General features: G+C 35.9%; 1 pseudogene; it reads right to left on the minus strand.

Annotated features, from left to right (window-relative positions):
* LOC135212207 (macrophage mannose receptor 1-like) overlaps positions 1-21,529 on the minus strand; it is a 79,065-nt pseudogene that overhangs the window by 40,564 nt on the left and 16,972 nt on the right.

The following is a 21,529-nucleotide window of genomic DNA, read 5'->3' on the forward strand; positions in this document are numbered from 1 at the left end:
ATTCATCTACAACCTGTTTACCTACTTCAATTTTCCTCGCACGTCTAATGTCCTTTCCCTGCCTTCTCGTCTAATCCATCCGAAAATATGTAAAGCACCCACGGACACACTTCAACCTTTTCCAACACCCACGAAACTGCCCTTTCTTCAGTGAACAAATGATTGTATCCTATCCCTTTCTCCCCTTTGTTGGGCGAGGTCCCAGGAGGAGTGTTTATTCCAAAACACTTACATAATATAATAAGCACTTACTGGCAGTGATCTTGCACACGAAGAGGTTCGAAGTGCTGCAGGGAACATCACTCCACCCGTCTCCAGTCATGCTCGTCTGCACATGGAGAACATTGAATCGATATATATTAATGAACAATTTCATGGGTTTGCAGATAATCCGTAAAACAGTGAATTTCATCAATCCACATAAAAGTGAAGGAATAGTGGTATGATTATTAATTATTGACAAAGTAAACAAATACAATTCAGTAGTCATTTAGGTATAATGCTAACAAACACACACACACAAGTAAATATGGAACGGTTTTTCTAGCTTAAAGGCTGACTCCACTTCAATTTGAAGTAAACTGGGATAAACTGTTAATGTTACTGTTGTATAGATGTGTAAATGTTCGCTGATCCATGATGGGCGCCAGCTCTCTTATTTTACTCAAGTGTATCTATAAGCATGGTCTGTAATCTGTTAGATGTGGCCAGGTCCTTTAGCTTATTAATAAAATATAGAAAAACTTCATATCTGAACGAAAATATTCCATAAAAAAATAGCACTTAGTGAATAAAGATTCTGTTTACCCGGACGTTTTTAATGTGAGGTTATTTGATAATAATGTGAGTTTGCCACTTAAGATAGCTGTAATTCTGTTCTTCATAGCCTCCGTTCAATTTTTTTATTTCCAAATTCCTTTAAAAAAAACAGACAATTTAGCAGTTTACTAAACTGATAGAACTCTATAGTAAATTAGTTGGGCGTTTTTAATGTATTCTATATCACATTCACAAAACAAACTAAAAGTCATACAGAGTCCCATTCAAATACCTAAGTCTGCCTATTAAATTTGTGATTGCACCCACTCTCGTTTAAAAGTGTTACAGAAAACGAAAGCTGTTTAAACCTTAACTCAACAATTTAGCAGTTCATTAAACTGATGGCACTCTATAGTAAATTAGTTGAGCGTTTTTAATGTATTCTATATCACATTCACAAAACAAACTAAGTCATATAGAGTCCCATCCAAATACCTAAGTCTGCCTAATAAATTTGTGATTGCACCCACTCTCGTTTAAAAGTGTTACAGAAAACGAAAGCTGTTTAAAGCTAGACTCAACAATTCGTGTGGTAAGTCTCCTGCTTTCATGATGTGTTCATCTAAACACGGCGTGGACTCAGGGAAGACGTGATACATTCTTTCATATCCATACTTTAACTATAAAATCTTGGGCGAACCCTTGTGAAGAACACTTCCACAATTTAGACGCATCATATGTCTTATGCACAAAGCTCATGATCGTAGCATCGAACACATACACATCCATGAAAGCACCCAGCTTCTCTGGAAATTAAGGCACTGCCTTTCCATTACCTGTTCAGTTTCAGCTGCCCTTCACTTTCTAGCAGATCATCTCCTTTCTCTTACGAATTGTACATTCCTTCCAAAATATTGTCGTACAGTCTTTTCTTTGCAGAGTTCCTTCGGCCCCTACCTAGTACCAGGTTTTGGCTTTTGGCCTTAATTCAATATTTAATTCATTTCTATGATCGATATATCCTTCCTTTTCCTACCTTGACTTTTATAAATCATCCAATCTACCCCAGTCACCCTGTTGACTTCCTTGACTCATCGCTTCTCACATCCTACTGTCATCTGTCATTCATTATAATTAACCCTAAATATTTAAACAAATCAACAACTTCCATTCATCAGCTATTCCATAATAACAAGCCTCACGTTTGATCGAATTTGGCCTCATAACCAAACTAATTATTTTCTTCAATTTTTCCAGTAGCAAACCTTTTCATGTTCATTTCTCGAGTTTCTGCATTTTCTGTTCAAAGTCTCAAGTCGGTAATGTACTATCTCCCAACATCAGCCATTCAGTATCTTATGTTATCATTGCACAACTTTGCATCTACCTAAAGGTCCTATTTGTAACTTCTTGCAGCACTCTCCATAAAGATACCAAACAGAATTGGAGTCATAACACATTATTTCAGACTACATTGTGGACCAAATGAAACACTCTCCTCAGTATATGCTGACATAAACCTTTATCTCTATTAAAAAAATAGTTCTTCTTTTATATGCTTTTTGAGCCTTAGCTTCACGCTCCTCGTAAGGGTAGGGGGAGGGTAGTGCCGTCAGTACACCTCACTGGGTGCACTGTACGCATTACTAAAGGTTCTTTGTAGCGCCCCTTCGACCCCCGGCTGCAACCCCTTTCATTAGTCCATTAATATTATTTTTCTTCCACCTTGCTCTCCACCCTCTCCTAACAATTATTTCATAGTGCAGCTGCGAGGTTTTCCTCTTGTCACAGCGTTCAAGTCTTTCTTCTGTTAATTTTCCTTCCAGCGCTGAATGACCTTTAGGGTCCCATTGTTTGGCCTTTGACCTAAACTTGGTATTCCATTCCATTCCATTCCTTACACAGCCACACTTCCGTTACTACTGCAGCATCTCACTTATAACCTGTCTTCTATTTGTAAGTCTCTTGATCGACCTCCTTAGGTCCTCCGCTGTCACTATATCAGTCATTATCGACTTATGCTTATCCATTCAATACTTGCTTTATGTAGCTCTGATTCTCATATTGAACTTTCAAATTGAACAGGCCTATAAAACACTTCCTCCATCGGCTCAAGATGTCATTTATTGCAGCAACAGCATTTGCATCTATTATTTTGAAGCCCATGTTCTCTTTAATTTTCTCTTTGCATTTACTTCCCTGTGGAACGTGGATTCTCCTTAAAGTTGTTGTTCACTTTCACCTCTCCATTCTCATTACTTGCCTTTTTTTCGCTTTATTCTTAACATCCAATCCTCATTTACACTTCTACATAATATTTTTGTCATGAATTGTATCCCAAACAATCTCTTTTTCTACAATAAATCTCTTATTTTCTAATCATAACAGTTACTGTTCTGATGTCCTCTTCTTGCTTCTATACCCACAAATACTGCCTTCGGTCTCTATGGCCCCATCCTTAAATTGCTCGTGCTCATCAGATACTGCTTACACTGACAAGGTTTAAGCCATACTTCATTTTTCATCAATTTTTCTTTACATTTGCTCTCCTTTTTACTTAACAAATTAATTTTGTTTTAATTACATTTGTAGACATGTTCGTTCTATGCCGTGCATCTCAAACTTATATCTATTCTAACATTTTCTTCAACGAAATAATGGTAAGATATACCTCTAGCCATTCTTCTTTTCATCATTACATCTATCAGCTTGTTCATCCACCTATTCTGTACTAATACATAATTTAGCAGACACTTTCAATAACCATTCCGTTTTTTCCATATATCCTTATGAGTATCAGTTGAAAACAATGTTATTTCCAAAATCAAGTTCCTCTCCAAACACGCCTTCACGACACTTCCCATTCTCTTTTATTCCAGTCATTCCATGTCTACTTACGGCGCCATCTCTTTCCAGGTTATGTAAATTTGGTGCCATACCGTTTTCCCTAAGTCAAATCAAATATTCCAGCTAATTCCTTTCATTTTTATTTCTCTGACCTACCTGTCCGCAGTGCTCAATACCACCATCGTTGTCTGGTTGTTCAGGTGCCCACTGGGTGTACTCACGCAAGACGGTACCATCTATCCAGTGCCAGTCGTTGCCATGGTTATCATCGTGCAATCCTAACCAAACGTTGCTGCGCATTGACGAAGCGAATTCTGTGTTGGAAAGCAGAGAGAATTTTTTCATTTTTATTAATTTGCTCCTTTGAGAAGATAATGCTAATTGCCTTCTAGGACAGATGTGAACGTTAGTACATAAAGCTAAGGAGTGAGAAAATCGTGCAATAGAGATAAGACTGGCGCTTTGATGGCCAGAATTTCTGAGAAGGAAAATTCATTATGACTAGATTATATTAGGTAATCTCGGCAAAACCCACGTCGCTTCCTTTGAAAAACACATCAGATAATTCAAGTTAATTCCTTCTGAAACTAGACTACTATTACCAGAATGATTAAAGGAATCTAGATGTGAGAAACCCATCAATTCTTCAGTGACGGTCATAGCGCATTCCTTTCAAGCAAGCTGGAATATATTTTCTTCAAACGTACAAAAATAACCCATGCAAAGTCAGACAATGAAAAAAAAATGAAGACAAGATATTCATGTTAGCAGCAGTTTAGTTTGTAAAATTTTAGATGTCAGCTCGAGCACAAAGAAGTGATGTTCTGGGCATCTCTATCTATGTTATTCTTTAATTTACCACAAACAGCAGAATTAATGTGGGGATGCAGTCTATAGGTTGGTTATCCTCAAGACTTGGTTACCAGGTTTATTTTGCACAAAAGAGTTCAATCCCCAAAAACACTGACTGATTTGTGTGAAATCAAAGCTGATTATGTGTAGGCACAGTAAGTTATTGCAAAAGGAAATGGTGATTTTAATTGTATTACATGTGTCTGTTTGTATAAAATACAATTCCATTTTGTATAAAATTCACTTACTGTTAATGAAGTCATTCTCAGCATCATTGGCAATAGAGGCCAGCTTGCTGTTAATGTTACTTTCACACCATGAATTGGCCTCTTCCCAGGTAACTTCATCAGGTGAGAAATAATAGCAGTAGTTGTTGTAGCGCGACCATCCATCTGGGCAAAGTACTGGAAAACATATTCATTCATAGTCATTTGTAATCTGCGCTGCATTACAGTTCCGAAGTTTTGTCATGAATTATTTGTCAGGCAATACAGTATATTGTATAAAAATAAACAAATCCTATCTAATAAGAGAAAATAGTGAAGATGTCGAAGGTTTTTAGCTTTCAAGTCGTAATTATATCCATGTATCCACTCTATACAGAGTCTATCTGTATCATGCGAGTATGTATATGAGTACAAACCCAGGCACATGGTCCTTATTGCGTAACAAAATGGTAATGCCAGCATTGATATGGTTAAATAAATGACAGTTAAACTATTTAGACTTTGCACACAATCCACTACCTAATTCTCATCGCTTCTTGCGCTCTGTGAAGTTCTGCCTCTCATATCGTTCCTGTACATTAACTTCCACAAATCTCCACTCATGTCCAGCCATCCGTCTCATAATCCTTGTTCTACACTTAAGTGCACCAATTACTGTGTTCTTAAACAGGTGCATTTGTTACCCTATATATTTTATTATACACATTCCAGATGCAGTTGATGTAGATAGACAATACAAGGTTTGCAGTTTGGTAATATTACAGACTGTGCTCTAAACATGAATAGAAGCAGTTCAACACTGACTTGCCTATTTATTTTTCATCATCTTAATCCTGACTTGATCATTTTATTTAGCACTAAGACCCCAGCAGTAGGTATTAGAAGCTGTACTCTATGACAATATTACAAACAGGAGGCTAAAACATGAAAAGAAACGTGTTGAAATAGGCTTCATCATCTAGTTAGGATGCGCACGCAATCACGAAGCCAGATGCGTGGAGGTATAGGTATAGCTACAGTCTAGCAAGATCGTGTAGGTGAGCAAAAAATTCTACGTCACAGGTATTAATGTTCGTTTTTATTTTCTAAAGCAAAGTTTCCAGATACGAAAGTATAGTGATTATATGAATTTCTAAGGAGTACAGGGTAGCTATGTCATTATACATTCGTTTCATTCTAATGTAAACGGGATGATAACCAACACCGATTAGATCAATAATAATAATAATAATAATAATAATAATAATAATAATATAATAATAATAATAATAATAATAATAATAATAATAATAATAATGTAGACAAAATTAAGGAGACTCAATATAAAATTAACTCGAATGATGGAGGCATCCTATTTAAGAGAAATGATAACGCTGATACTTTTAAAAAAGAGTAATAATGAAAAAGGAATATTTATCAACGAATAAACTTGGATTAAACGTAGGAAATTGAGAAATATAACAACCACCCACTTGAAAATGGTAGAAAGATACGAGACGAAACTTCTTTGACAAAAAAGTGAATAAACTAGAACGTAGGAGAGAAAGGAGGTTAGTTGCCATGTGAGAGAAATCTCACGTCAGAATGGCGGCTTCATTGTTTAAAAGTCCTGACGCAAGCAGCATCCCCGTTGACAAGTCAACAACCTTTGAACTTTCTTTGAGGGTATCTTCTCTCGGACACAGAAATAAACAAAATCCTCCTACTTGAAAGAGACCAGAAAGTGTTTCTTAAATGTTTTGGATTGTACCTTCACTGGAATTCTTGGTAGCTAAAAACATGTTTTATTATTCTCGTAATTTCTTTGACGTATTGCTAAAGTGCATTGTCTTTATTTAGGCGCACAACACAAAAATATATGAATATAACACGCACACATGCGTGTGTGTCTGTATATATATACATATATATATATATATATATATATATATATATATATATATATATATATATATATATATACTATATTATATATATATATATATATATATATATATATATATATATATATATATATATATATATATATATACATACAAGCAATTCTATGGGCATCATAATGTCGTATATATATATATATATATATATATATATATATATATATATATATATATATATATATATATATGTGTGTGTGTGTGTGTGTGTTTGTAAATGTATGTATTAGTGTTGTTCAGGCAGTGCTTGATTTGTGGTCAGTATCCCCGCATCTTTACGATTCTCATTCATAAGTTGGTGTGGAAAGAATAAAATTTAACTATAAAAACCCTACTTTAGATAAATGTTAAAAAAATGGACGCTATCAGTCCTGAAGAATGTGTAGCCTTACCTTCAGGAGGAGGAGGTGGCTGGATTCCCTTGTACTCTGGTCCTGAAAAAGTTGAAAAAATAAACACACAGTAGGTAACTTTCCAAAGGAAATTAACATCGACGTTTGGGATTTTGGTTATTGGCCTTTATTATAAAACTTTTACTTCATTTACAAACTTCATACTTATCGACAAAACTAGTTTTCCTTAGATTAATGTAATAATCATTTCACGTGGTGATAATGTGTTCGGGGTGATGGAAGAAGAGGTCAGAGAATACATTCTCTCTCTCTCTCTCTCTCCTTCTTCTGCTCTCTCTCTCCTCTCTTCCTTCCTCTCTCCTCTCTACTCTCGCTCTCTCTCTCTCTCTCCCTCCTCTCTTCTCTCTCTCTCTCTCGTAGCGTAAGTGGCAGCGCGTTCAACTGCAACTGCAAAACTGAATTAACAGCGTTAATTCCAAACAAAAAATTCCAATATAACCAAAACGTCCATTAGGTATTTAGGTTTCAGTTGTCTGTTATGGTTTGCAGCTGATCTTAGAGAAGAGAGAGAGAGGAGAGAGAAGAGAGCGAGAGAGAGAGAGAGAGAGGAGAGAGAGAGAGAGGTAAGAGAGGATGAGAGGGAGAGAGAGAAGGAGATGTGCACTGCCATGTAATTACAAACTGGATGGACTCGGCGAGGTTCTCCTTAGCTCGTGGTGATGAAATATGCAAAAGCTAATTCCCCCATTCCAAAATATAGTAAGCATTGAAGTGATTCTCATCTCTAGGAGATAGTTAGCACTTGAAGTTGTAAATAATAGTCGCCATTCAATGTCTACCCAATCTTCATCTCAAAAAGCAAAATGTTTATTCTTTTTATTAGTTAAAGCTTTAATCCACTTAGTTTAGAATTTTATCACTTGATTTATTACCCTGAAAATCTTTATTTTCATTCGTATTCGCCTGGCAAAAAAAAAAGAAAAAAAAAGGGGGTTTGGCTCCATTAACGTCTGTATCAGATTTGCACGTGCCATATAATTTAACTGATATGAATATCTTAAGTTGGAAAGTAGCTGTTATGCCGAAAATTCCTGGCACCTGGGATAACTCTTGTACTCGTAAGACGTAGTTTATATATACAACGATGAGTGTTACAATTAGAATTCTGAAGTTATTATTATTACTACATTTTAGAAAAGGAAATCAAATTCTAACCAAATACAGGCGCGAAAACCGGGTGCAACGAACGTACTGGGAAAGCCAAGAGAAATTTGCGGAAACAATTCCACGTAATGGAGGTCGAGATTCACCCCCAAAGCTCTGTGGAACTGCTTTTAATGAAATTGCATTTTGCTTGGTACAGTTGCTGACGTACCGAAATCGGTGTCAATGGTTGACCTCAGTTCACCTCAGCAAGTAGTTCATTTATTTCAATGATTATAAGCCCACGCTCCGTGTGTGTCTGTGCTGTTACTATTCACGTTATTCATGTTAATCAACTTTCTTTTTGAAATGATGTTGTTGCTCATCCTCTAATTATAAATGTACGCTCTGTGTGGACTTCTTTGTTTTTGTTTCTCAGTCATATACACTATGTATTTTCCAAAAGGATACCTTGAAAACTTGGATAATATTTCAGTATTAACATAATTATATTGTAATACGGAGGGAAAATTGTACAGCTATGATTATATCACTGGGGTGCCTCCATTCACATGAGGAGGTCCTCCTCCATGAAAGAAAATAAATGAGATAATTCTCCTGTCGAGCGCAGGGCATAGAACTGTAATATTTTTTGGTCACCGTAGTCGAGGCAAGTTGTTGTCCAAAACCATAGTTTTTCATAGTGGATATAGCTTTTACTCAAAGAGGTGTCAACATAAAGTGAGGCATTTGCTTGTACCTTGAACTCATATCCCAAATTTAGGTACTACCGGCTGGACCAGAGGGACCAGTTGTTCATTAGGGGACCAGGTTGCTACTCTCTGGAGGTACTAAAAGCATTCATACCCCAGTTACTGCAAAATACCTCTAGATCTACTTTAAGGCCTTGAATTACGTGAACTTGAAAGGAGTTGATTGCGTTAACTAATTACCTTTTTTATGTTTTCATCGGTTATAATTAGTGAGTCCATTTATTTGTCATATGTAAGAGGAATTGTTAACGGAAATGGTTAGAAATTCATACAAAATTTGAATTAAAGTTTTTATTTGCTTTCCCAATTTCAGAAAACGCAAGAGAATTACAAATTTGATTTCCCTGTTGGGAGGCCAACTGATAGTCACGCACCGCACAGTCTATCCGACCAAGACGAAAACCACTGGGTAAGTGTTATTATTTCTTGTGTAATTTTTTGGCTTTTAATGAACGGGTTCCCTTTGATTTTTTCCGTCATATTCAGATTTTATGTACTTTTTTAAATACCCTTATAAAGCTGAACATTTGGAGCGTAAAGATTTTCTTTGACAAATAAGCTGAACTTGTGAATTTTCAGTACATTTACCCAGGTTTCTTTGTGTTTTGTTCTGTTTTCCTGCACCATTCTTTGTAAAACCTTAAACAACAAAAATTGTAAAATTTATTAAAAAATAACTGTTTTAACCTATGGCACCATTCTTATTACTACCTGCTGATGTTGACTATGACTCACTGAAGAAATCCGTCTTATTAAAATATATTGTTCTGGGTGTTTATGGAAGTATTTTCAGATTAATATATATATATATATATAATTAACTTTTGGTTGGTTCCATTCAACCTTCTTAATAGCATAAGCCACAGAAATGGGCAAATAATGCCTCTTTTGAGGTCCAACGCCTCTGAAACGGCAAATGACAGTGAAAGGTTTGAAAGGCAAAACAAGAGGAAAATCTCTCAATTGCTCTATGAAACATTTGTTAGGAGAGGGTGGCTAGCAGGATGGAAGAATGGGAATATGAAAAGAGGTACAGTGAATGGAGAGAAAGGGGTTGCAGCTAGGGGCCGAATGCACGTTGCAAAGAACCTTAAGCAATGCCAAGAGTGCACTCTCCATAAGCGGTGTTTTAAGAGGATCTAGAAATCCGACCATTTGTTCGCATAACAGACTTTCGATGTGTGGAATCTTCATTAATGAACATAGCATACTAGAAGCAGTGGATTGCTTTCCTCTACTAGTAGTGCTTCTAGATGATGTAGAAATCCGACCATTTGTTTTCATAACAGAGGTTTTCTACATCTTTAATCTCCATTAAGGAACATAGCATACTAGAAGCTGTCCAACAGGTACCGTCTGCGAGCCGTGTTTCTAGATGATCTAGAAATCCGACCATTTATTCGCAAAACAGAGGTTTTCTACGTGTAGAATCTCCATTAAGGAACACTAGAAGCAGTGGACTGCTTCCCTCTGCGAGCCGTGTTTCTAGATGATCTAGAAATCCGACCATTTGTTTTCATAACAGAGGTTTTATACATCTTTAATCTCCATTAAGGAACATAGCATACTAGAAGCTGTCGAACTGCTTCCCTCTGCGAGCCGTGTTTCTAGATGATCTAGAAATCTGACCATTTTTTTCATAACAGAGGTTCTCTACATCTAGAATCTCCATTAAGGAACATAGCATACTAGAAGCGGTCCAACTGCTTCCCTCTGCGAGCCGTGTTTCTAGATGATCTAGAAATCCGACCATTTGTTTTCATGAGAGGTTTTCTACATCTAGAATCTCCATTAAGGAACATAGCATACTAGAAACTGTGGACTGCTCCCCTCTTCGAGCCGTGTTTCTAGATGATCTAGAAATCTGACCATTTGTTCTCATAACAGAGGTTCTCTACATGTAGAATCTCATTAAGGAACATAGCATACTAGAAGCGGTCCAACTGCTTCCCTCTGCGAGCCGTGTTTCTAGATGATCTGGAAATCCGACCATTTATTCGCATAACAGAGGTTTTCTACGTGTAGAATCTCCATTAAGGAACATAGCATACTAGAAGCAGTGGACTGCTTCCTTCTGCGTGCCGTGTTTCTAGATGATCTAGAAATATATATATATATATATATGTGTGTGTGTGTGTGTGTGTGTGTGTGTATGCATGTGTGTGTATAGGTTTGTCAGTGTAACATAGGCCTAACTGGTTTTCCTCCTCCTGGTCACAATTAGCTTCAAGCTCCGTGTGACCTTATGAAACCTGTTTATACGTTATATATATATAATAATATATATATATATATATATATATATTTATATATGAATATATTATATATATATATATATATATATATATATATATATATAATATATGGTATATATATATATACATGTATATATATGTGTGTATATATATAAATAAATATATATATATATATATATATATATATATATATATATATATATATATATATATATATATATAATCACAGTAGATACACGCGACTTCATCATATTGGCGAACACCACAGGAAATGCCAGGCAGAGGGTCAGTACCGAGCGCTTTCTTCTCTTGTTGATTCGGGCATCGCTGTGTGCCCCGACCATGCCCGAATCAACAGGAGGAGAAAGTGCTTGGCACTTACCCTCTGCCTGGCATTTTCCTGTGGTGTTCTTTTCTACAACTTCCTCTCCCCTTCTGCCTTGTGTCTCCACTGGGCTTGGGCTAGATAAAGTTGTATGACTTCTGTTAAGCAATCAGTTAATCATTCTAACATTACAAAGGTAAAGGGAAAACCAACCGCTAAAACCTTAATTTCCCAACGGAGGAAGCCTTACGAACAATACAGAGATTACTAACAACTTAGATTTGTTCAGATCTTCAGCAAAAAGCACTGAAGGTAACAGCTATTATTATCAAACCTTCACTATCATTAAATACGACTTTGGGGCATAAGGGTAAGGAAAACTTAATTCAGAAGCTCTTTGGTTTGTTAGAGTGCAGCATCCTGTCCCGTTTTTTTTATCCATTATTCAGGAGGACAAAAAAATAAAAGAATATATTGCATGCTTAGCGAGGAGCATAATCACTAATAATATCTATATTCTCTGCTGTCTTATTTACTAGGCCACGAGTTACGTCACGAGCGATACCCAAAAAGTTAGTTAAAGTTCCAAGAAGCACCAGTCATTTACATCATTGAGTCACATGGTCAATAATGTTTTTGATCGGTCCACCGCACTGGTTGCGGGGCTCGAAGCTAACATATACTGTTTCACGTTAGTATTTGCTTTGTCAGGGAGTCCCGATTTCCTGTCTGCACTCGAGTAGGGTAAATCGCTCTGTAAAGTAGGGTATTTGAACCCTGTTTGAACCTTACCTCACCTTTACTAACGATTGTGAATTGGGATGCCCTTTCATTCCTATCATACACTGTTTTTTCTTATTATTAATTTCAATTTGTCTTGTATTCCAACCTCTCATTTAGCGATCTCCACCCACCCCCCAATCTATCACGACCGCTGACCTAAACTTATGAATAATTATGAATATCTGAATGAGAGTAATTGCAAAATATAATTTATGACGATTCGTAAACCACCTACCTTTTTTCTCGCAAATAAAAATATTTCTTGTGTTACACGATTTGTCGTTCCAAGTGCCAGATGTTGTATACATTTCTGCAAAGAGGAAATTAAAGTTACAAGAAAAAATCAAAATATTCCTTGGCAGAAAAATATTTTTCTTTTTCAATCATTCCTTGATTGTCGTTGTGCAAAAATAACTATTGTCTCATAAATTTACATACATTCACACACAGACACACAAACACACACACCACACACTCACATATATATATATAATATTGTATATTATATATATATATATATATATATATACTATATATATATATATTAATATTAGATAATATTATATCTATATATATATATATATATATATATATGTATATATATATATTAAATTTGACCAGCTCTGTGATGGTAGAAGGAATAATACTAGGTCACTGCTACTTAGGAAGTGCCTTTGGCTTGATAATGTTCTAATTACCGGCAACCCAAGGCAGTAAATGGATGTAAACCCCTTGTGAGAGGAAATACTCCATCAACAGCAAATGAGCTTATCTCTTAAGGCCAGTGGAAGCCACATCTCTGAGCTCAATCTGTTAACTGTAGACAGTTGCTGTAGCTTTAGTAGTGAATGGTTCAAGCTGTTTGCCCTAAGGAATGCCATTTGTTTGAGGTTGTGTTACAATGTCTCCTAAGACAATGAAGCAAGTAATGAAGGATTATGGATCGTATTGAAATCTTATTCACATGAGGCTAATGGCAGTCATATCTTCATTACTTTAAATGCTAGGAAAAATTATAGTATACTTGCTCCTCTGCACTGTGTGCATCGCCAGGTCTAGATGCATGGGCTCTGCAGCTCAGTACCTAGTATTTCTGTGCAAATATCCGGGAAAAAGAAATATTATATATATATATAATATATATATATATATATATACTATATATATATATATATATATATATATATATATATATAGAGATAGAGAGAGAGAGAGAGAGATAAGAGAGGAGAGAGAGAAGAGACGAGAGAGAGAGAGAGAGAGCTTACCCAATCACGTGTGGAACAAATAAATTTCTGAGACGCATATTGATCGAACCGAGGTCTTTCAGTTGAAAAGAATGGGTGCTGCCAACTGAAACACTCAAGTCATAAAAGAAATTTGAGTCAAAGTATCAGTGTACCGAAGGCTTTTGCCTGGACAGGCTTCACCCACCTTCCCCGACTCAGCAGTGACCCAGTTTACAGCATTTCATTCGAATTATCGCTTCTGAGTGCATATGATATAGTAAGTAATCAACAAGCAATCACGTATGGAACAGAAGTACATTTTTCTGACTCACATCGGTATCGAACTTAGATTCTAACTGCTTTCATGACGTGTGCGGTTCAGTTGGCCGGGTCCTTGTCCTTAAATTGAAAAACTTGTGTTCGATTCCGATGTGTCAGAAATATATATATATATATATATATATATATATATATATATATATATATATATATATATATATATATATATATATATACACACACACATATATATATATTGTATTATACATTGAAACTGTTCAGTTTCCTTGCGATATATCCAGTTCTAAGAAGGTGGTAAAAATCTCATGCAGGTAGGTGTGCTGAGCAAGAGCGGAAATTAAAGCACTCCTCCGTACAGTGCCACTGAAAAATACAATTTCCGTATGCGCAACTTAGCACAATTAGTTGACAAGCATTGTTTATCAGCAGCAGTCATCCTTATCTAAATAGGAACTATCTTTGTACGGTAACTACTGTTGTATTTCAGATATTTTGATATATGCTTCGAGAATACCAATATCTACCACCTGCGTAGAAACAAATCCACAAAATTCTGTTAGATTTAACAGTGTGAAATTCTTATATGAATATTAGAACCGCGTCTTCAGAGTATTTACATTTGTTATATAAATCTGGGTCTTTGGTCAGCATCCAAATAACAATAAGGGAAAAGATATAAGATTTTGAGTATCTGACAGCCACTGGCCTCTGATACACATTGGATGAATCTTAGAAATCTAATGAAAATAGAATAAAAAAAATGGCAAGCTTACCAACACATTCATCTACATTGTAACCGCTGGGTTGATAGTAATCCCAGTTAAAGACGGTGACTGGAGTTTTGTCCAACCAGTAATTTCCATCAAAATCGTTTCTCATGCCGATCCATAGAGACGTCTGGCTCAGATGCTGACGGATGATCATGTCTGTGAAATATGGCTCGCATTATGATCAGTAAGACAGAAAAAAAAGCAGGCCAATATATTATTTTAATATTAAGATATGCAAAGGTGGGCCTTTTTCCATATCCATATAATGCATAGATACAAGCAGATAGACACGCTAATTCCACACACACACACACACACACACACACACACACACACACACACACACACACACACACACACACACACATATATATATATATATATATATATATATATATATATATATATATATATATATATATATATAGATATATGGGACATTCTGGGCAAGGAGACATATTGACTTGGCTGCAACTTTGCATTATCAGCTAACCACCAGGTAGCCTATCCGGTTCACAATTTGTATTAACGGGAATTTTTGAGGAAAGTTGCCCTTAAGACGTCCTTATCCCCCTTCTGAGGTCGTACACACGTATACGTATATTATATATATATATATATATATATATATATATATATATATATATATATATATATATACATATATATATAGTATGTATGTATGTATATATAATATATATATATATATATATATATATATATATATATATATATATATATATATATATAGAGAGAGAGAGAGAGAGAGAGAGAGAGAGAGAGAGAGAATTTTTCCCCTTTCAATAATAGAGCTTGATGATAATTATAGTGACCAATACAAGTGCTATTCATTGAAGCAAATCAAGTTCATTGGAATTTTATTAAAGCTCTTAATGCATCCATTAAATCAAACCATAACGTAATTGCTCGGAAGTAATAATTCTGCTAATCCGTTCAAATCTGGCCTCCAGCAATATCGACATATTCTTTTCATTTTTTTTCTAGGTGATCATATGTTGTGCAAAACCAAATATGATAAAACTTCCTTTTAAGTATTGCATAGACTTTAACCCCCTACCATCAGAATTATCGCTCTTGTTCCGTACGTTTCTTTACGACATCACTGTAAACCTTGATGCGCAACTTTGTAAAGGAACCATACAGTTTCATATACATGTATTAAAATGACAAAATCGTCTATTTTACGGCTACTTGTTGTAGTTCAGTACATAAACCAACTATCTAATTGTTTGTCTAAAGAAATACTTGTGTTCTGTCATACAAGAAAGGGATATGTTAATACACTTTTTTTTCTTGTACAATTTATATCTTTCATGTAGTTTTTTCTGTCCGCCCGAAGTTCCGTCAGATGAAAGAAAATATATTTGATCAAAATCTAAATTTCTTTTTTTGTCAGGAACAGTTTTGGGAGGGTCGGTTTATCTGGAAAAAGAATTCTACATATCTTAATTTTTGATACATTAGAAACAAAGCAGATTTCATTTTCTACGTGGGTTCAATATCAACCTCTTAAAAATTCCATTACAACATTGTTTTTTCACATACATACTATATATTAAAAAGATAAAGCACATAACTGTCTGAGATATTGTTTCTGCAAATGCTTGTCGTCCTAATCCTCCTGCTTGAAACTTACCATTATGTCCAAGAAAGAAATGTCTAAATTTGTCTAAATTCTTGATTGTACATAATAAAAAGTAGGTGTGCCTTAGTTTGAAAATGCAAATGTTGTTTGTAAATTAAAAGATGGAAATAAATTACGTAGTTTAATAAAGGACGCCCTCCATAAATACAACACTCAGTAGTTACGACGGCAATTTTTTGTAACTGAATGTGAGTGAAATTTATTCAAACGGAACTTGTGAAAAACATTTATAGTCGGTTTGCAATAGTATTACGTCTTTTATAAATAATTATTGCTACCAATAAAACCCCACACAAATTGGCAAAAATTGGGAGCCCTAGTTGGGTTAGTATCTCAGACCCATAACAATAAAGCAGCAGATTTTCAGAAAATAAATATCACATTCGAGATTCCTTTAAGACATTATTAGGTTAGTTTCATCGTTATTCATACACTGAGACCAAACTAACTGTAGAAAGAAGGAAAAGGGCTCCATTTTGGTCATGAAATGGAAATTTTATGAATTTGTCAGCTAAAAATATTTTTCGCGTTTAAATTTACATTGCCAAGCAAAATTGCTTAATAATGGATTCTTCATTTTCACCAATTTTGCCTCATATTTATTTATTATTATTATTATTATTATTATTATTATTATTATTATTATTATTATTACTTATTTATTTTTTTTTTTGCTCTATCACAGTCTTCCAATTCGACTGGGTGGTATTTATAGTGTGGGGTTCCGGGTTGCATCCTGCCTCCTTAGGAGTCCATCACTTTTCTTACTATGTGTGCCGTTTCTAGGATCACACTCTTCTGCATGAGTCCTGGAGCTACTTCAGCCTCTAGTTTTTCTAGATTCCTTTTCAGGGATCTTGGGATCGTGCCTAGTGCTCCTATGATTATGGGTACGATTTCCACTGGCATATCCCATATCCTTCTTATTTCTATTTTCAGATCTTGATACTTATCGATTTTTTCCCTCTCTTTCTCTTCAACTCTGGTGTCCCATGGTATTGCAACATCAATGAGTGATACTTTCTTCTTGACTTTGTCAATCAACGTCACGTCTGGTCTGTTTGCACGTATCACCCTATCCATTCTGATACCATAGTCCCAGAGGATCTTTGCCTGATCGTTTTCTATCACTCCTTCAGGTTGGTGCTCGTACCACTTATTACTGCAAGGTAGCTGATGTTTCTTGCACAGGCTCCAGTGGAGGGCTTTGCCACTGAATCATGCCTCTTTTTGTACTGGTTCTGTGCAAGTGCCGAGCATTCGCTTGCTATGTGGTTTATGGTTTCATTTTTCGTATTGCACTTCCTACATATGGGAGAGATGTTATTTCCGTCTATCGTTCTTTGAACATATCTGGTTCTTAGGGCCTGATCTTGTGCGCTGTTATCATTCCTTCAGTTTCCTTCTTTAGCTCTCCCCTCTGTAGCCATTGCCAATTGTCATCGCTGGCTAGTTCTTTAGTCTGTCTCATGTATTGTCCGTGCATTGGTTTGTTGTGCCAGTCCTCTGTTTCTGTCTGTCTTTCTCTCCTGTCTCTGTATATTTCTGGGTCTTCATCTACTTTTATTAGTCCTTCTTCCCATGCACTCTTTAGCCACTCGTCTTCACTGGTTTTCAGATATTGCCCCAGTGCTCTATTTCGATGTTGACGCAGTCCTCTATACTTAGTAGTCCTCTCCCTCCTTCCTTTCGTGTTATGTATAGTCCTCTCCGTATTTGCTCTTGGGTGTAGTGCTTTGTGTATTGTCATATGTTTCCTGGTTTTCTGATCTATGCTGCGGAGTTCTGCCTTCGTCCATTCCACTATTCCTGCGCTTTATCTGATTACTGGCACTTCCCTTGTGTTTATGGCTTTTATCATATTTCCTGCATTGAGTTTTGACTTGAGTATCGCCTTGAGTCTCTGCATATTCTTTCCTGATCGTGTCCTTCATCTCTTGGTGTTTTATATCCCCTCCTTCCATTATTCCCAGGTATTTGTATCCTGTCTCATCTATGTGTTTGATGTTGCTCCCATCTGGTAGCTTTATCCCTTCAGTTCTCGTTACTTTGCCTTTTTGTATGTTGACTAAGGCGCATTTTTTCTATTCCAAACTCCATCCTGATGTCCCCAGATACAATCCTTACAGTCTAGATTAGGGTATCTATTTCCTTGATGCTCTTACCATACAGCTTGATGTCGTCCATGAACATCAGATGGTTGATTCTGTTGCCTCTTTTCTTGAGTTGGTACCCGGCATCCATCTTCTGTAGTACTCTTGTCATGGGAATCATGGCTACTACGAAGAGTAGTGGGGACAGTGAGTCGCCCTGGAAGATCCCTCTCCTGATATTAACCTCTGCCAGTCTTATTCCAGAGCTTGTAAGTATTGTATTCCAGTTGCGCATTGTATTTTTGAGGAAGCTGATGGTGTTTTCCTCTGCCCCATATATTTTCAGGCATTCTATTAGCCATGTGTGTGGTATCATGTCGAAGGCTTTCTTGTAGTCTATCCATGCCATGCTTAGGTTGGTTTTCCTTCTCTACTGTTCTTCATTACCATTTTGTCGATCAGGAGCTGGTCTTTTGTGCCCCTACACTTCCTTCTGCAGCCTTTCTGTTGGTGGGGGATGGTGTTTGTCTCCTCTAGGTAGTTGTATAGCCTTTCACTGATGATACCTGTTAGTAACTTTAGTAACTTCCACATTATTGGTAGGCAGGTGATAGGCCTGTAGTTACTGGCTATATTTCCCTTACTCTTGTCTTTTTGTACTAAGGATGTTCTTCCTGTGGTCATCCATTTGGGTGCTTGGTGATTTGAGATACAATGCTGGAGTTGTTCTGCTATTCGTGGGTGTAGGGCCTTGAAGTTTTTGAGCCAGTATCCATGGACTTCATCGGGACCTGGGGCTTTCCAGTTTGGCATTTTCTTTAGTTGGTGTCTGACTGTGTCTGTCGTGATCTCTGTGAATCTTTGTTTTATTCTCCCTGTTTCTTCTTCCTTGACTTCCTGGAGCCATGTTGCATGTTTGTTGTGTGATACCGGATTGCTCCATATGTTTTCCCAGAGTCTCTTACTTGGTTCGGCTTCAGGAATTTCTGGGTGGTTGTCTTCCCCTCTTAGTTGGCTGTATAGTCTTTTCTGGTTGGTTCCGAATAGTTTGTTCTGTTGGTATCCCTTATTCCTGATCATGTACCGTTGGATCTTATGTGCTTTGGCCTTAAGCCTCTGTTTTACATCTTCTATTGTGTTGTTTAGTCCCCTCTCTTGTACTTTGTATTTCTCGTTGAGTTCCTCCCTTGTTTTCTTGCTTCTTAGCCTTTTTTCTGCCATCTCTTTCAGTTTACTCAAGTCAGATCTCATCACCATGATTTGCTTTTCCAGGCGCCTTTTCCAAGGAGGTTGCTGTTTTGGTTTCTGTTGGGTTGGTTGTGCTGGTGGTGTTGGTGTTCGAATCCCCATCAGTTCTGCTACTAATCTTGCTCCTGCATATGTCAAGTTATTTGTTTCTGTGATACTGGTGGTGTGTATTTTGCCCATTATTTCATTGACTCACTTGTTTTCTCCCTTAATTTCTTGGTGTTGTAGGCTTTCATGGAGGGGATCTTTATTATTATTTTTATTATTATTATTATTATTATTATTATTATTATTATTATTATTATTATATTATTATTGAAAAATATAATAATAATAATAATAATAATAATAATAATAATAATAATAATAATAATAATAATTATATATTGTTGTCATACATCAGACTTTTCGAATACATTAACTTCATGTCATTGATTCCCTGTTATGAAGGTGCTTTCAACTGAACCTGAGCCTTATGAGATAAACTGTCTGTATAGTAAACATCAAAAAGCTGGTTTATTACCAGATTCATATCCACACACTTTAATAATGCTGCTTAATTCCATTTCTTTACTGCCCCTGTTTTAATTCGTAACTTCTAATTTACAAAAGTTTCAAATCCAAAAAATCGCTAGGTACATTTAGATGTTATCTAAGTCTTCGGACGCGTACACTAGCATAGTCTTTGGTATTTTGAAAATCGATTCGGTGATTTTACCGTCAACGATACGTCGAAGCTACAAAACTCACTTCACTTTGGGTAATGGCCCTTCTGTGTTTGCATATCCCGGTCTCCAACTCCCCTCCTGTTTCGCTGGTACTGAACTTAATGCATTAACATTTTTACAGTATAATGTATAATCCAAGTATAAGATTTCTTTCATAAATGGAAGTTCCATGTTATCTGCACAAAGGGTATAATAATTTTGGAAAAAAACTTATGGACGACGTCAGTTAAACTTTTGCATAGGTTTTCCACAAAGGATTTTGATGATTTGATCATTTTGTGTTGCCAAATATTTTCATCATGATAGAATTATGCTTTCTGCTCTTTCTGCAAACACCCTACACACGTTTCAAACATAATCACCATATCCAAGGAACGAATGCCGACATTTTTCGTATTTGCCCTGGTGAAATTGTGGAGTTTTTGCTTTTATCGATTTTAGTCAAAACATTCCTCAACAAAAAATGTAAACCTTTTTCCAGTGAAATGGTGTCATCTACATGCTTCTTCCACTGTATAATATGTAGGTGAGGAATATATGTTGGTGAGCAAAGATCTTTTGCTTTCTAATTTCAAGTAAAGATGGAGCAAAATTGGTAAAAATTCCATTAAACGCGAAAAATAAGTATTTTTAGCTGACTAATTCACAAAATATCCGTTTTCTGACCGAAATGAAATCATTTTCCTTCGTTCTACTGTTAGTTTGATCTCAGTTTGTGAATAACGATGTAACAAAGCTAGCCATGTTGTTAAAGGAATCTCGAATATGATTTTTAATTTCTGAAAACCTATTGCTTAATTGTTATGGGTCTGAGATACTAATCCAAATAGGGCTCCCAATTTGTGCTAATTTGTGTGGGGTTTTATTGGGCGCAATAATTGTTTGTAAAAGGAACCAGGTAAAACTTTTGCTAACCCACTAGAAATGCTATTTCCAAGTTCGTTTTGAATAATTTTCACTCACATTCATTTACAAAAAATTGCCGTCGTAACTATGAAGTGTTGTATTTATGGAGGACACCATTTATTAAACTACGTAATTTTCTTTCCATCCCTTAATTTTGAAACAACATTTACAATAATAAGTTTCGTACTCTTAAAAACTGAGGCACACTACTGTTTATTATGGACAATCAAGAATTTGGACAAATTTTGACATTTCTTTCTTGGACATAAAGCTAAGTTTTAAATAGTAGGATTAGGACGACAAGAATTATCATTTTTTCATCATTTATTAAACTA

This window comes from Macrobrachium nipponense, chromosome 40 (assembly GCF_015104395.2).
Source record: "Macrobrachium nipponense isolate FS-2020 chromosome 40, ASM1510439v2, whole genome shotgun sequence".
Lineage (NCBI taxonomy): Eukaryota > Metazoa > Arthropoda > Malacostraca > Decapoda > Palaemonidae > Macrobrachium > Macrobrachium nipponense.